At 41.0% G+C, this 18068-nt stretch overlaps 1 long non-coding RNA gene across 1 annotated transcript; it reads right to left on the bottom strand.

The window, feature by feature from the left end:
- Window positions 1–1408: 1408 nt before the first annotated feature.
- Window positions 1409–12935, bottom strand: LOC125982056 (uncharacterized). Its single transcript, XR_007486238.2, has 3 exons — window positions 12687–12935; window positions 1692–1759; window positions 1409–1588 (listed from the first exon to the last, which is right to left on the bottom strand). It is a non-coding gene; the product is annotated as an uncharacterized lncRNA (long non-coding RNA).
- Window positions 12936–18068: the final 5133 nt, after the last annotated feature.

An 18068-nucleotide genomic window follows, 5' to 3' on the forward strand; every position in this document is an offset into this window, starting at 1 on the left:
TCGAGGGGTGAACACAACAAATTTAATATTGTTCTGAAAGGAGAACCAGAGGTTGTTGCTTATTTTTATCCACCGTTGTGTGTGTGTGCGTGTGCGTGTGTGCGTGTGCGTGTGCGTGTGCGTGTGCGTGTGCGCGTGTGCGTGTGCGTGTGTGTGTGTGTGTGTGTGTGCGTGTGCGTGTGTGTGTATGTGCTTCATAAAGATTGATTAAATAAAATTGATGTGGGGAGACAAGTGGACCGATATATTGGTTGTATCTGTGTATGGTTTAACTGGCATTATTGTAAGCAGCATAGAGACGCAAAAAAAAAAAAAATAAATAAATAAAAATAGTCTGAATCAGGGCTTTCAGTAATCAGTGTCACATTGTCAGGAAGGCTGCCTTTGACTAATGAGAGGTGCTGACAGCCAGGCCACACAATCCCCTGGCTCTGCTGAGTAGGAGAGATCTGTTTTAGGGCCTTTGTCAGGTTCATTTTCTCTCCACTCTGGGCTCCTACACCCTCTGCTTGACATCGTTTCCTTCGTTTTTACTTGCTGTGTGTCAAGGAGAGCAATGGCCAGTGGTCAACCCCAAGGACATCTCCTGGCATTCTACATTGACAAACTGAAGATGAGGTATCATGTGTATTAAATTGCCTCAGAGAAGATGATAATGTTTCACTTGCCCCAGAGGAATGTAAATTGCAGATCCTGTCAGAATGTTGCATAATAGGTAAAGTACAGATGCAGGGTCAGTAAAAAAATGTGAGACAAGTATTAATTGGTAAAATCTTTCAACTGAACACATCAGGTGACAAGAGCCCTCTTTTGAAGCATGGAGCATCTGTGGAGCTTCCCACATTGACAACCAGGCCAGATTTGGCGAAGGGACACTTCTCAGAAGGTGTCTTGAACAGGGACATGGAGATACTTGTAACAACTGTACACATTCACATCAATATACAATGTGCAATATTTCCCATTCCATCCTATTTACTACATTTGTCATCATTTGTGCAATTACTTTTTTCACACTGTCCAATAATAATACATGGCAATAATACATGGCAACTACTGTGTAGTGTTTTTACCTCCCTCAATTTTCTTACCTAATTTATCTTTGTGCCTTCTTACATTTCATTTTCTAATTTTTGCAGTGTATATATTTCTGCATATTTCTGTATATTTTTATCTCTTATATTTTTTTTTGTATATTTTGTATTTTACTGCTACTGGACACAGAATTTCCCTGAAGGAGTAATCCCAAGGGATTAATAAAGTTGAGTCTAAGTCTAAGTCTAAGTCTTCCTCCAGCGCTTAATTTTATCGAGGGGGAAGTCAACCCAGCCCTCTGAAATGGTGGCAAACAGGTGGATTTGGCATCTTTAATTCGTATTCCACAAACAAAATATTAATTCAAGCAAGGAACGAGGGACGATGATCTGACATTGTGACGGGGATGCGGGGTTTCTATAGGAGGGTTAACAAGTTGGAAACCGTAGGTGTGGGCAATCAGCGCTGATCACTGCATGACAGGACAGGAGGGGCAGGAGCAGAGAGACCGAACTGTCCGAGGTGCTGATCGCAGCGGTCACGTGACACAGTGCTGCGGGTATTAAGATATCATTCTTGTTGTTTTAGGTTGTTTTGCTTCACACATGATCAATAAAAACGTGTGTGAGTGGCTTAACCATTTATGGACATTGTACCTGAAAGCTGGAGCCAATTCGAGCTGACTTTGGGTAAAGGGTATACCATGGGTGATCACCAGTCAATTCTAGGGGACACATCACACATAAATAATCATTCAGACTCGCATTCATACAGAATGTGGAAGGAAGTTGGAGTACCCAGAGAATACCAACTAAAGCAGTGGTTCTTAACCTTGGTGGATATACCGAACCCCACCAGTTTCATATGCGCATTCACCGAATACCTCTTAAGTGAAAAATAAATTGTGATTTTTTTTCAAATTCAAGCCATAGATGTTTTTTACTGGTGCACAAAACGAGCCGTGCATGAACGTCACCTTGTTTAAACAACAAAACTAACACAATGCATGAATGACTACATACCTGCAAATCAGTGTGCTGTTGCCTTTTAGAGACCGGTTCGGATATGCGTCATCACAAATTTGCACGATAAAATAGGTGACCTCCACGGTGGAGGCTCTGCCGAACCCCTTAGACCGGCTCACCGAACCGCTAGGGTTCGATCGAACCCAGATCAACAACCACTGCACTAAAGCATAGATGGAACATGCAAAGTTTATATAGGAATGCCGGTGATGCGATTCAAACCCTGAACTGTGAGGCCTACATGCTATTCACTATTATGCTGCAGTAAAATTATCATTTTACCCAATTTAGTCCAGGGATGGCTGGCAATAGCATCTGTAATAAACACATAATTTCTGCTTTATGATTGTTCTTTGCTCTGATATTAATGCTACAAAGAACACACTGTACATGTATGTGTGCTTTGAAAAAAAAATGCTAATATTTAAACCACTTTGACACCAATTTACCCCGATCAAAGTGTTCCACTCTTGAGCTTTCTGGGAGTGTTACTGACACAAGTCTTCTGAGCCGGCTGTCTCCAGTCAGGCCTACCTTTGAGCTAATCAGGCTGTCTCTCCCCAGCATCCCCTGGGACAGCCCTGCCACCAACACACTTAATTGGTTCATTTGTTCAGTCATGTTTTGCCGAGCAGAGACAGAATGAGGGGATATGCTGCAGTGGACTCATTGTCTTCACGCCCATCTCTGAGGATAAAATAAAGTGACACATGAATGCTCCCCTAAATAGATAAAGAATGGAAGTTGGATAAAGTGTTGAATAAAAAGACAAAAGGCATTGCATTCTTAGTGCACAATGAAGACTTGACGTCAATCTAAAGTTTAGACATCAAATGAAAATCCATCTAAAAAAATACCAGCTCAACTCCTGTACATAAGCATTCTGTACATCAGAGGTTCTCTACTAGTGTTTCTGTATGTGACACTCCACAGCGGAGCACTTGCATGTTTTTAGGGAATAGATAGATAGATTGACTAATTTAATAAGAAAAATGCATCTTCAATTATTCCCCCACCCCCTTTTTGTTAACTGTACACTCTCGCGATCAGTCCAGAGTATATGCTCTCGTCCAAGGTGAGCTGCCTGTGACTCTCAACAGCCAAAATGTCTTAAAATGAAGATCATGAATTCAGTGGTAAGACAATACTGCCACATTGTCTAAACCACAAGTCAAACTGTCTAATAATGAGCTAACGACTGATCCTCGTGTTTACTTAAAAAAATAGCTCAAAACATCGATGGAAGGATAACAAGAGGTGAGCTTGTTACTGAGAAAGTGTGTCCTATATGAGAATAGGACACACAGCAATGAAACGAGCCATGGGCTAATAGAAGCCTTAAACAGCATGAGTTGCACTGCATTACTTGTATTTTTCCCCCAGCTGGTTCATTAATAAATGCTGGTTGAATTAAATGTTTTAAAACTATCTATAATGTTTGCAGACACAATCATGTTTATTCCTATCTAAATCCATCAGTAAGCACTTTTGCCATTTGAGGAGATATCTGTACACTATGTTAAGAGAGAATCACATTGCAACAATCACTTACTAGAAAAAAGGTGAAATATTTGTGTCTGTGTGCATATGTGTGTGCGCGTGCGTGTGTGATTTAAAAAGAAAATCTATACCAGAAGCGAAAACTACGGTTTAGTTCTCCAATAGTACTTTTTTTTTTTTTACTGAAGTTGACACAAAGGTTGTTGTTTTCTTTTTAATAAAAAGAAAAAAATATAGTGAAAAAAAAAATAATGCACTGTAAAAACTAACAACAACAAAAAACACATTTTCTAAACTCACACATGGTATACATGCTTGGAATCATATTGATTAACAACTAATACTATGCACGTTTGTTTTTATACAGCACTTTTAATCAGTGTTACATAGATCACAAACAACGAGTACAGATCAAAATCCAAACTATAAAAACATTTCATAAGAGGAAATAGAAACAGTTAGGACAATAAAAACACTGGAACAAGACAACTACTAGTGCTACGAGCAGCTATAAAGGGCCTTCGCAACCCTGGACACATTGGAGTTAGCGCATACAGGACATTAACTCTCTATAACATTATAAATGTTTTTGCCAGGCATGATGTGTGTGCAAGTTAGCAGAAGTCTTTCCCACAGGTTTAGGCACTCAAAAACAGCATCATTTTTCCTTACTAAAAGTGCATCTCCACGGAAACAGTGGGGGACAAAATAAAAAGCTTGCAATAGCTTAAAAGTCTTGACAAAATACCTGGAGTTTGAGGACGATTGGATAAATTCTCTGGGAGGAGTTGAATAAAATATGACCCTCAAGGTAAAACTAGCAGCAATGTGACAGCAGTTTCCAAGAAACTAGGGCGCTAAAATGTTTGTCGATTTTCAGTCGTCCAACTCTTCAACCATCCATTTGCATTCGTCATGTCATGTTTTTGTGTGATAGGAGGTGTCATATCTAGCTTGGTCTGCATGTAACTGCCGCTGGAGGACCCTGTAGTCATTGCAGCTTGCAAATGTGGCACTGTGATGACTCTAAAATTAAGTATAACGTTAATATCATAGTCAGCATCTTTACCAACTAAAAGTGGACAAAAAGGAAAGTGTGGGTAATTCTGCAAGAACAGAATTGCTTCATCCATGCATTCGTTCATTGGTGTTTGTTTCCCCCGGCCTTCATTTTTTCAGGGTTCTTGCAGGTTCATTCACAGCAGCATTCACAGATGTTGGAACTTGGTCCAAATAAAAGGCGTACCTTCGGTTTTTGAAAATATTAAATCCTTTTAAGTGTACCTTAAGGTGCGGAGAATGCAGTAAATTTAAGACTACACTGGTTACAATTTTGGTGGCACAGTGTAGCACTTGGTTAGCACATCCGTCTCACAGTTCAGAAGGTGTGGGTTCGATTCCACCTCCGGCTCTCCCCTCCCCGTGCCTGTGTGGGATTTTATTGGGTAGTACAGTTTCCTCCCACGTCCCAGAAACATGCATGGTAGGCCGATTGAGCACTCCAAATTGGTGCGAGTGCGAGTACGGATGGTTGTTCATCTCTGTGTGCCCTGCGATTGTCTGGCAAGCGGTTCAGGGTGTCCCCCGCCTACTGCCCAATGACTGCTGGGATAGGCTCCAGAGGCCATTTACTGATGCTAGTATATAACTTTGAACATAGCGCCTTGTGTCTTGCTCTTGCATGACACTCACAAATATGTGATCACGTTTTCAGTGCATGCTAAGCCAAGTTATTGCTAATGGTCCAGAGCAGATGCTCTTAACCAATGGTGGGGCAGCTATTTTATGTTGAGGAAAGACATACCAGTGTGCCACATGAGAGAAAATGTTTGTGATTTGGAATTATTTCAGCATCGAAAGCAAGTACAAAAGTTACATGCATGATTTGTGGTGAGAAAGTGGTGGAACTAAAACTGATACCTGATAAAACAATGAAATGTGAATGAATACTAAGAGTTTGTGGTGACGCTGCAAGCAAGAGAAAGTGGGACGAAACACAGCATAAAATCTTGGTCAGTTCAGTCACTTCAGAAAAAGGACAAGAAGAGTGGAGCAGCGGGAATATATCTGAGGAAATTGCTAATATGATTTTGCTCCGTAACCTGCCCTGTATTATTTGTTGACGACGTGGGATACCGGGTTTATATGACTCATGCAGTACCAAAATACAACATACCAAGCCGCACATAGTATATCACAAATATATATCCCTGCAATCAAAAAGAAGGAATTGAAGCAAGGAAGCTTGAAAAGGTGCAAAATATAAGCCCAGCACAAGTAGCAAGAGCTGCTTAAAGGGGCTGTATTAGGAAGCCCTGCATACGTATGATGCAGAACAAGATGAAGCCAGCAGCACAGAGACACAGGTACACAGAGAGACATCTGGCTGAGAAATCAATCCACCACATGGAGGGACCATTCGAGAACTCGGGAAAAAATAAAAAATGGTTCCATTTTATGGCTACTACTGCTGCAAGTGTAGAGAGACTTTTCAGCACAACATCCAACAAGAAGTCTTTGAAGAAAAAAAACAATGATTATACTTCCAAGTGAGTATGCAGTTCTTTAGAATTAGATAAAATAGAAATAGAAAAGTCTGTATCGTGTGACAAAAAGTGGTATTGGTACAAAACCTTTCAACAGCTATGTTTAACAGCAACTATGCTCAATAATTTTTTTAAGATAAATGATAAATATTATATGTGCCTGACTTCAATGTTCCCTTTCAGAAAAAAAAAGGAAAAGGGCAATAATTTTGCCCTTGTTCTATTTCTTGCAACATCCAGTGTGACATTTTACCCCCTACGTTGAGATGACATTCCAGATGGCAACATAAATACGAAAATGACATGAATACAAAAACATACCTGAGACTTTGGTCTTTCATCCGGTACACATTCTCCCCTACAACGTGCCCCCCATCACCCCGCCACACACATGTCACTCATGTACTACTGTTACGTTATGCTGTCAGTTTTAACAAATGTGACGGAGTTTCTAATTTTTTAAATGCAGAAAATCTTCAACACTCTCATCTTCTTTCAACAATTTTGCATGCCAGACATTGATCAGCCATTGATCGGTAAAATGTCTTCTTACATAATCTCATGTTAATCCCTGAAAATTCTTCCCACAATTGCTCGTGCCAATCTATATATTTTTAATTCAATATACTGTAAGTACAATTTGCTCGATTGATTCCAACTGCTGCAATGAACAATCTAAATCTACGCATGGTAATAGTCAGGGCCCATCTCAATCATTGAATTCAGTGACATTCAACTTCAAGAGTTCAAGAGCCTGCCAGATGAGTCTTAATTGAGATTACGTCGAGATCAACATGTCACGTAACGCTTTCATGTTTTCTTTTTTTTAGTTTTTGTCTCATCTCGGCTAATCAGGTCAAGTAGGCTACAACATCAAACTCAAACACATCTATATGAGGTCAAGAATTGAACAGGGTACCTATATTTGTTTTTCCCCAAGGAAGACATTCTTACTAGGAAACAAATGCAATGACTGTAGAAACTTTGCTTTTGTTTGTGTTATTTTGTCACCCAACTATTGTCTTGTCACCCGTTTTGTTTCGTCCCACTGTAAGGGATTGCCTGTGCCTTGCTCCTTTTGTGAAGCACTGAAAAAAAGTTTAAGAGAACTAAAGAGTAAAGAAAATCCAACACGAATGTTTGCCGGTATTTTTTGCATCAAGAACGGACAGAACGACGAAGTGCGACACACTTATTGTTATATGTAGTTATTGATCTCTTTGTGGGAATCGGACACAAAATGTGACCGACTAGTGAGCCGGAGGGCGTATTAGGGGCTGGCAATTGGTTAGGGCTGGTGGCGTTCTATAGTGGTCGTAGATGAGCAATCGGTCGGGGTAGAAGACGTTTGGACATGGTCGATCAGTTTGACGGAAGTGGCCGGCAACTTGGACAAAACACAGTATGACAGACACAAAGCATGAGGAGCAAACGGGTGTCATACGAGAACGAACTGACAGGGAATGGCTGGGATCACGGGATTTAAGTGGGGCCTGAATAACGAGCAGTGACAGGTGATTGACTAGATTGGGGGGGCGTGGCTGTGAATGATTGATGTCATGGAAAACCGGATGACTGGATGACAGGTGATGCAGGCACGTGACATTTTGCTCATCTGATTTCAGTCTTCTTCATTACGAAAATCTTGATAATTTATACCTGTGAAGAGTGAAATATGTTTGTCACTTATTTTTTTCATGTATAAATGTTTTCATATTATTTCTAGTGCAAGTGTGCATGGAGAGCACCGTTTTTCAACAACTCCAGGATCATCTCAAAAACAGTCATTTGAACAGTTTCTGTTCGGTTTCCGGCCTAGCAATAAGCATCCTTGGTCAGGGTCACAAATGACCTCCTGATAGCTGCAGACAATGGCTCTGTCACGACTCGTCCCTGGTTGTTTTATATGTAGGTTGTCATGGTTTCCGTCCGCGTCTGTGTACTCACCCCTCACCTCCTGTGTTACCTCACAATCATTGTAATCTCAGTCACCTGCCTCTTGTTACCTGTCTTGTATTTAAGTCCTGTCTGCGTGTCACTCCCTGTCTGATCATTGTTAATGTCATGATGTCTTTTTTCTCACGTCTCTGTTCAGTTTCTGTTTGTGGTTTTGTTAGTAAGTTACGTCAGTCTGCCGAGTCTGTTAGTTGTTCCCTTCAATAAACCCTGGTCCAAGCTGCACTTGGTCGCCCTGCTCCATCCGTTTTGTGACAGGCTCACCATCTCTAATTATCCTCCAGGACCTAAAAGAAGCCTTTAACACAATTGAGGTCCTCCTCCACTGCATGCGATAAACCATTGGATTCTCAGAAACTGGTTCACCTCATCTGACAGAGTACCGAGTTTATTGCCCTTCGCCAAGCAAAGTTACAGACCCACAATGGCACCTGTGGATACCTACAGACAATGTGGGAGGCAAGGAACCAAACATCCACACTGGGCAAGAAAAGGGAGGGGTCAGGCCAGGACACAAGTTCATTAGAGGGTTGGCTCACCACAGCCCAGCCTTTACGCTCCCCAGTCACCTCTTTCAGCTCTTCTCAGGTTGTCCTCAAGCCAACCAGACGACAGGGTCTGTCTGGCAGGTCCTGGGTAGTCCTTGGGGCATGATGCCCAAGACACTTAAACTCCTCCACTTGGGGCAAGATCTCGTCCCGGATCTGAAAGGGCACTCGACCCTTTACAGGCTGAGTACCATGGTCTCAGATTTGGAGATGCTGCCTCTCATCCCATCCACTTATGTCTTGATGAAGTGAGAACACACACCATGTTTAAAAAGCAGCGATGTAAGACTGGGGTCGCACGCACACACTTATGGATGTTATAGGACGCATAAGCGGTGAGAGCCATCGCAGTAGGATCAGGTAATAGAACTGATAGATTCCTGCTTCCAAACCCTATCTGTGGCAAAACTCACAAGATTTGTCTTTTTAAGGAGCTCAACAGGGAAGAGAACTTGCAGGGCTAGACAGGTTCTAACTGAAAAAGCTCGCATTTGATGATAAATTCCTTCACAAAGCTGCTTTTTGAAGGCACTACTATTTTGCAAATGTTTACCACATGTCAACATGCAATTCATGTGTAATGACAAAAAAATATGGAAAAAAAAAAGGCCTTGCATTTTGACTAACATCGCCAAAGTGTAGTCAAAACTTCATAGCTGACAAAAATGTTATTACGCTAATCTTTCAATTGTGAATTTTGATATGCATCCACACAACGCTCACTTAGCATTCACACAAATGAGTCTTCTGGGAAGGTAATTGGTAGGGGATTGCTATAGCAAGGCTTCACACTGAGGAACGAATGTACAATAGAGCCTGAAGGAGATAGTCTGTGAAGGACATTTAGCCTTCAAGTCGCCCCCTGTGGTAACTCTATCTCAGGGTTGGTGGGGGGGCCCACAGCTGGGGCTAAGTGAAGGTGTGTAAGTCAGAGTTCCACCCTTCTGGCTATACTGCCTCTCCAAGCTTGGAAATGTAATAGGTGACTGATGATTTTAGTTTTGTCCCAGGAATGATCACTTAGGAAGGAATAAAATCATGCATATTTCATTTAGACCTGAGCAAAATTGATGACGGTGATTTGAAGCACCCGACCTAGAGAAGTATACAAATGTAAATTTTGGAAAAAACTAATATTCAAAATTTAGAACATGTAAAATTAAAGCCCCTTTGTTACCATACCTGATGATTTATTGTAACAGACATTCCACCTCCGGCCCTCCCTGTGCGGAGTTTGCATGTTCTCCCCGAGCCCGCGTGGGTTTTCTCCGGGCACTCCGGTTTCCTCCCACATCCCAAAAACATGCTTGGTAGGCCGATTGATCACTCCAAATTGTCCCTAGGTGTGAGTGCGAGTGCGAATGGTTGTTTGTCTCTGTGTGCCCTGCGATTGGCTGGCAACCGGTTCAGGGTGTCCCCCGCCTACTGCCCGATGACGGCTGGGATAGGCTCCAGCACGCCCGCGACCCCCGTGGGGACTAAGCGGTTCAGAAAATGGATGGATGGATGGATGGAAAGAACACGCTCTTGGCACAGTTGGCCAGCTCAAGGCCCAGGAGAAAGATACAGCCCCCAGCATCATTTTATGTGGCCCACAACAGCGAATTGTGTATCAACTTCATGTATCTAGGGACAATACTAAAATTCCAAATTGTTTTCACACAAAAAATAGAACTGTTGCCAACAACCTTTGGGTGCACAGTAATGGCCCTCTGAAGTAAATTATATCTACGATGTGGCCCATGACAAAAATTTGTTTGACACCCGTTTTTACTAAATGTGCTGTGGCTCATGATATATTATATAATTAAGGGCCTCTTCAAACCAACCCACACACGTGTGCGCACATGCACATAACTGTAATGATACAACGCTGATAACCATATGTCACGTCATCACAAAATGCTACTTTTTTTTGCTGTCAAAATTACACGCTTTCACTGTTATTATGGTTTTAAATAGTGATAGTGGGTAGTCATAGTCATCATGATAGCAAGATGGTGTGAACCCATCTTTTAAAATGCATCAGCTTCAAAACCAGTTGTTGGCCGGATAAACTGGCAGAATATCAATGCAACACAATACCATTTAATCAAGCCACGCGCTGTGCATAATTGATGACACGTCACCATCAGAAAAGCGGAAGTTCACTTTTTTTGTTGTTTGGGGGACACCCAGCCAATCGCCGGGCACACAGAGAGAAACAACTATTCGCACTCCGTCAGAGCCGAACTCTGCACCTCTGAACTGTAAGGCGACATACTAAACAATGTTACACTGTGCCACCCAAATAAAATACAAAGCAGATAAATCATTACATTTAGTATATTGTTACGCGCGAGCAGATTTTGAATGCACAATTTAGCTTCTTGGATTACATATTTTATGAAGCCAATGATGATAATTCAGTCTTTCAGTCGACATGTATCACCCGAGTATTATTCCTTTGCAACAATTTCTACTTTCCTATTTCTCAGAGCTTTGCAATAGTGTCAACAGGCAGAACATTGGCATATCCTCATCATGAATACACACAGTCCCCTAATTAGCATGTCGGAAGATAACGGACAAATACAGTTTCCTAACATTTGAGTATTGATTTGGATGTGGTAAATAATGGTGGGAGAGCATCACAAAAATCTCAACTTCATATTTAGGTGATCTCCTGACCAACCCCTTTCATTTTGTGCATTACTTTTGAATTCAGCTTTTTACAACCCTGCACAAGCGACTGTGGCTAATGTTGAGGCCTTTTTATAAAAGTTTTGAAACACGCTGAGGTCTCGATCTGTGCATGCTGGAGTGTAATGAACATGATGCTCGAAGAGGTCACCACTGTATATAAGCATCAGTGATGATGACTTTATTGAAATGTGCACAAGATATTCTTTATTGTTCTCTGTGTCCCACTCTCACTCATTCACCCACACTACGTACACACACACACACACACACACACACACACACACACACACACACACACACACACACACACACACACACACACACACACACACACACACACACACACACACACACACACACACACACACACACACACACACACACACACACACACACACACACACACACACACACACACACACACACACACACACACACACACACACACACACACACACACACACACACACACACACACACACACACACACACACACACACACACACACACACACACACACACACACACACACACACACACACACACACACACACACACACACACACACACACACACACACACACACACACACACACACACACACACACACACACACACACACACACACACACACACACACACACACACACACACACACACACACACACACACACACACACACACACACACACACACACACACACACACACAGAGACTTGTACCCAAGGCAACCTCTCCCAACCTGAAAGGAGACAGCGATTGGAAATAAAGTCCATCCTCTGTGTCTGAGAAATGTGAATGGGAGCAGTAATGTTTTCAATTTGAGCCCAGAGAGTAATAATGGCACTCATTCTACAACACATAGGCACTGTTGCACTGTTCGCCTTAAAGCTTTAGGATTCTATCATCTTTCACCCTCTCAATTCCTTTCCCTTTTACCCTCTACGGGCTTTTCATGAAGAGATTAATTTGCTGGATAATACAACTGGGTCTTGCAGAGAATTAAAAAAGATGAAATGTGGAAAGAAAAGAAAGTGATAAATGAATGAGGTGAGAGGCAGATGACTGAACCTGTACTAGATTCTGCGTATTATTGCGAAAGCCGTTCTCACACATAAGAGCTTGTAGCTATTTCATGTATTAACAGTGTTTAAAAAAATCTATTGCAGTTCAAGGACAAAAGCCTGGCAGAAAATCAATGGAATGTTTATCTTGCATAAAGAGCTGCATTGATGCCGTGTTAAGAGTGACAAGCTTCATGTTCATCTCACATAATTACCTACGAATTCAATCAGTGTTTCTCAATCTATACTTCACATGAGAAAAAAAATCACAGCACACCATTTGACAAAATGGGTAAGATAAAGTGGATATACAGGTTTTTTACGTACCAACAGTCATCTGTGCCACGATCAGGAATGGAGTAAGGCGACCAAATGCAGCTTGGACCAGGGTTTATTGAAGGGCAGGGAAGTGGGCGAACACAGACATAGGCGGGATAGAGACTCACGGCCAGCAGACAGGCAAACGGAAGTCCACTGGGACACGGAACAGAATTTGACCGTGAGCCTCCACACAAGACCAGGGGAAATGGACGAGGAGGACAGGAACACTAGGCGCGGACACTGACAGAAAGCAACAGTAGACACCGACAGGGAGAAACACACGGGCAGGGTTTAAATACATGAGAGAGCAGGTGACAGACATTACGGTAATGAAGGGGTGCGGCTGAGGGAAGTTGCCGGCCAAGTGTGCTCTGGCACGGATGTGACAATCTGAATATATATATATATATATATATATATATATATATATATATAATTCATTATATTTCAGTTTCTGTATGCAATAACCAAGTGTTCAAATACTCTGGTTCTGAAAAATCTGAGAGAAACATAGACAACTTTTTAAGGGTATCACAAAATAATGACACAAATGCAATTTACAGACATGACACATTATCAGTATTATCCTGTAAGTGGCAACTGAGGAAAATCTCTGCCTCAGTAACAGTAACAACTTTACCAGGAGCCAATTCCAGTGACACTGGTAGCTACCTTACCTGTCACAGGTTATTTGTGGAGTGCAGAAAGAAGTTGTCATGTCATTCTTCTGAGATGTGCATCTCTGAAGCGCATTTGTGGTTACCATGGGCCTCTTGGATGGTTCTCTGATTAATGCTCTCATTTCTCTGGATGCCTTTTTCATTTGTTGATGATTGATTGACAGTTCTCTGTGAGATGTTACAAACTTGAGATATTTTTTCATGACTCAATCCTGCTCAAAACTACTCTGCAACTTCATCCCTTACTTGTCTGCCTTTGTCGTCATGGTGCTGTACTCTGTTTTCCAACGAATCTCTGAAGGCTGAGCAGCTGTACAAAACTGTTGTTAGATTACAAACAGGTGGACTTATTTAATAGTTGGGTAATTTTGAAAGTAATTGGATGCACTAAATTTTATTTAGAATTTTTTTTAATTTATTATTTATAAATATTTCAGTATAAAAGTAAATTGATTTTTTTTTTAGATAAACCTTTAAAATAACACCATGGTCAAATTCAAATATTATAAAGCAGCAGATGTCCTTGTTTGTGTCCTTGCGCCTTTAGTGCACACCAATGTCACATTGAATCATGTGCCAATATTTGAAAGATATTTGGGCATTCATTTTCAAAGGATGGCTGCTCTTAAGCAGCAATCTTTCACAAGACTGTAACTGACATGTAAAGTGCAGTTTGATTGGACTACAAGGACACAGCAAGCAAGCACTGAAGCAAACTGTGTTTTTTGTGACACCATGATGATGATACAATAAATTTATTGTGGTAATTTACAGCATTTATTGTATAGATGTTTTTTGCTCTATGAAAACAATAAGGGTATAGTGACAAAACTGTAAGTTCTGAAGATGTGTTCAAGGATATCAGAACAAATTGTATTATGTGAGTGATTGAGTGTTTGTCTGCTTGTCACGTGGCCTAAGATTGGCTGGTGAGAAGTTCAGGGTTCACTCCTTGCCTCACTCTCACATGGATAAGTGGCAAATGGATAGATGGATAAACAAAATCCAATAAAATTGAAATATTTTTATAACAATAGCAAGCTGTGTTTAAAGGGGAATCGCAGTCCTGTTGATGAAGGTACATTGCCATACTGTATCATGTTGAACGAGTGTAGTGTGAAGACAGTTGAGCACAAATAATCCAAGGCAGGGAGAGAGGGAAAGAGAGAGAGAGAGAGATGATTCACTCACATTGTTTGATCGTGACGAGCGACTTGTGTTTATTCAGATTCCAGGCCTTTCCCAATGAATGAAAAACAGGGTGGCTTCATCAGACTGAAAATGTGTGCCAGCGCTGTGATGGCCAGAAGGTTTATCTAAGCTGACAGAGATGAATCTCCCAGCAGAGGGTCGGCTCTGTTCAGCTGTCCTGCTGAGGGGAGCCCACACTGGGCCTGACATTAAATTATTTCAGGAGGTAATTAGTCTTCTGTTTTTAACCCGGATCCCTTACCCTCTTCATCTATTGCTCTCATGCCACATCAGTGTCGCCAGAGTGACTACAATAAAGGGGGAGGGAGCAAAAAATATCAATAGAGTGGACACTCAATAAATACCACGTCTTTATTTGGTCCAAAAAGCAATGTAAAAACTCATAATTGTATCTTTACTGTTCCATCAGTGGAGCTAATATTCTAAATGCTTAAGAGTGATCTTGGTTCAAAATTTCAGCATCTGTTTGGAAGATAAGGACATAGTTATAAAAAATAATTAAGTACAAGCTTGTATTACTATCAGTCTTCTAAGGAAATGAGTGACTTCATCTTTTGTGCCTGTGTTTTTCATGCCTTCCCGTGCCTTGTAAATTCAATGGCAAAGGAGTCTGTCTTTTATACTGTCGGCCAGATGCTTTATAAACCATTTACCACAGTAAGTCTACTATGAATTATATCAAGGACATTCGATTAACAAAATGTGATTTTGTTTTTCTCGAATAAACTGAGACATGCAGACTCATTCAAGCAACTGTATGACATGCGGTATTTACAGCTAGAGATGATCAAGATGTAGATTTATAATTATTTTTTTGCAGTTATTATATGTATGTTTTTAAGAATTCTTCCACAATGTCCATAACACCCTAAAGTTTAGGCTTAAAGTTTGTTTGGGCAAAATGAGGTGAGGGTAAAAAGATGCTATGCTTGATGAGCAAGGTATGAAAATAATTTGCCATGAAAGTGACTCCTCATTTGCTGGAAGCACAGATAACCACATTACACACTAAACAGAAGGAAAGCAAAAGGACAAACTCAAGGGTTGTTTTCTTTAATAGTTGTGTATCTAATTTGCATGACTTTGCATAATATAGTCCATAAAAGCAACAATATTCATAATGTCACAGCCAAACCAAATTGCTCTGATAGGGCATCAACATTAATTGGATCTCAGAAGCTGGGTGAAAAATTGCCACTTTTGAAGAGCGATTAATAATCATGAAAAAAAACCTCTTAAGAACTCGCTTTTTGTCAGATATTCTGCTTTATTAAGAATATTGTTTGCTTCCATCAAGTCAGCTCACATTGTTTTGAGTTTAATGCCACTGAAGCACTTGCAAACAGGGGACAAAGAGGGTCACAGGAACTTTTGGTCTGTGAAAACATGTTGGGTGTTGCATGTAAAATGTGCCAAATCTTCACTTCCTAATATACAGAACCCTACTCTTGCAATTGCATTTAACCTTGGCAGGATCCACAAGGGCTGCCAATCAACTTGAACACGAACCCTGCAGAATTGGTGATTTGGTGCCTGCAATAATAAGAGTCGTGCCCACAAAGTGCCAAGGAGACAGCACTTCCTGCTTCCTCAACCTTTCAGCACGCTGCCAGATAGTCTACATATTTGTGATCAAGGTTTTCACACCACTCTTTATATAGAACAGCTTTATTTATTTTTACTTGTCCTGTTCTGAACCTGTTGAGGCTGATATTTTTTTTGTGAATTTCGCAGCTGCTGGTCACAAGGATCCTGTCAAATTTACCTGACCTCCAAATTGAGAACGGTACAGGACAGAAGCAGGACAAAATGGGAGTCGGGACGCATGTATTCTGATTTCTATGTCACGATCAGAAAGAATGGGGGACATTCTCGATATTACGGAGGTAAAAAATGGACGTCTTGTAATTAATATAATTAATGTATGTGTGTTATACAAGAGAGAGTTGGGTCATATATAACACTGAGATTTCTTACAGAATCATTTTAGATACAGAAGTACATTTCTTAAGACTCAGAATGGTGTCCTTAAATATGACAAGCGGGGTTAATGACCAACATCTTAGTTTTATTGGGGTTAAGTAAGAAATTCAAAGACATCGATTGTAAACATTATTAACATTGTTTTACTCCAGTCTTTACTCTAGTCTGAGCTCAGGTATTGAGTATGTCACTGGGTAACCCTCCATGATACAGGCTGTTGATGTTCTTGTCCATATTCATATGCACAAGACAAGAGTGGCGAACACTGTTTGAGCTCCATGTAGTTTTACGGATTGAAGATGATTGGGATAAAAACAAATCGCGTGTGATACAATTGCTCTTCACTTCCTAATATACAGAACCCTACTCTTGCAATTGCATTTAACCTTGGCAGGATCCACAAGGGCTGCCAATCAATTTGAACACGAACCCTGCAAAATTGGTGATTTGGTGTCTGCAATAATAAGAGTCGTGCCCACAAAGTGCCAAGGAGACAGCACTTCTTGCTGTCCTTCGATTTTCTCATGCTAGTCAATCTTCTTCCCACAGTCGAAGCATGCATGTTAGGTTAACTGCAAACCCTAAAATGGCCATCGGTGTGAATGTGAGCATAAATGGTTGTTTGTACATATATGCCCTGCAACTGGCAAAAAGTCCAATATGTACCCTCAGCCCAATATGTACCCTGCCCCATGGCCAAATATTAAGCTATTAATGCAGCTATTAAGCTGCATTTCATTCTCCGAGCCTAATCAGGACACATATAAAATATGGTGATCAGTCAACTGCTTTTGATGTTGAGTATAACCCTAAAATTGCTTCTGCTCCGAACACAAGTATAACTCAAGTACTTTGTAAAAATGCTGTGTGTGATTTCCAATCCAGTGTCGGAATGATGCATCAATCCTCCTTCACTTGGTGTTATCATTCGCAGCACCTGGCGGTGATGACCCACAGCAAGAGACGTACAGACACCTTGTGACTAACATGCTGACTCGATGCGGTCCTATCTGCTCAAAGGGGAGGTTGCTTCCTGTCGCTTCAGGGCTGACCATGTGACATGTGATGCCAGGCAGTCAAATGTCAGCCGAGCTGTACATTGGATGTGAGACAATATGCAGGATGAGTAGGAGAATGGCAAGCTGTGACACATTCTCTTCCTGCAAGTGCGCATTGCACTTGTCCTATCACAGATCTGGGTAATTTTACAGGACAATTTTACTCTGGTCAAGTCATTTACTGATGTTATCATTTTTTTCACAGGTCTGTGAGTCTCACTATCTTTCCTCATGAGGCAGTGAACATAGATGACATCCACCCGATGAGATGTGCAGACATCACATACTGTTTGTCAGATGTGTTATTTTTGCACTAACATGACTTTGATCAACATCATACTAATATCAAATCCTGAGCATCACTAATGAGTTACAATGGTACTGATACACATCAGAAAGTTGAAGTTGAGTTAATCCTTGAGGGATTATAATCAGTAAAATAAATGTTTGTTGGT

The sequence above is a fragment of the Syngnathus scovelli genome, chromosome 1 (assembly GCF_024217435.2).
Source record: "Syngnathus scovelli strain Florida chromosome 1, RoL_Ssco_1.2, whole genome shotgun sequence".
Classification (NCBI taxonomy): domain Eukaryota; kingdom Metazoa; phylum Chordata; class Actinopteri; order Syngnathiformes; family Syngnathidae; genus Syngnathus; species Syngnathus scovelli.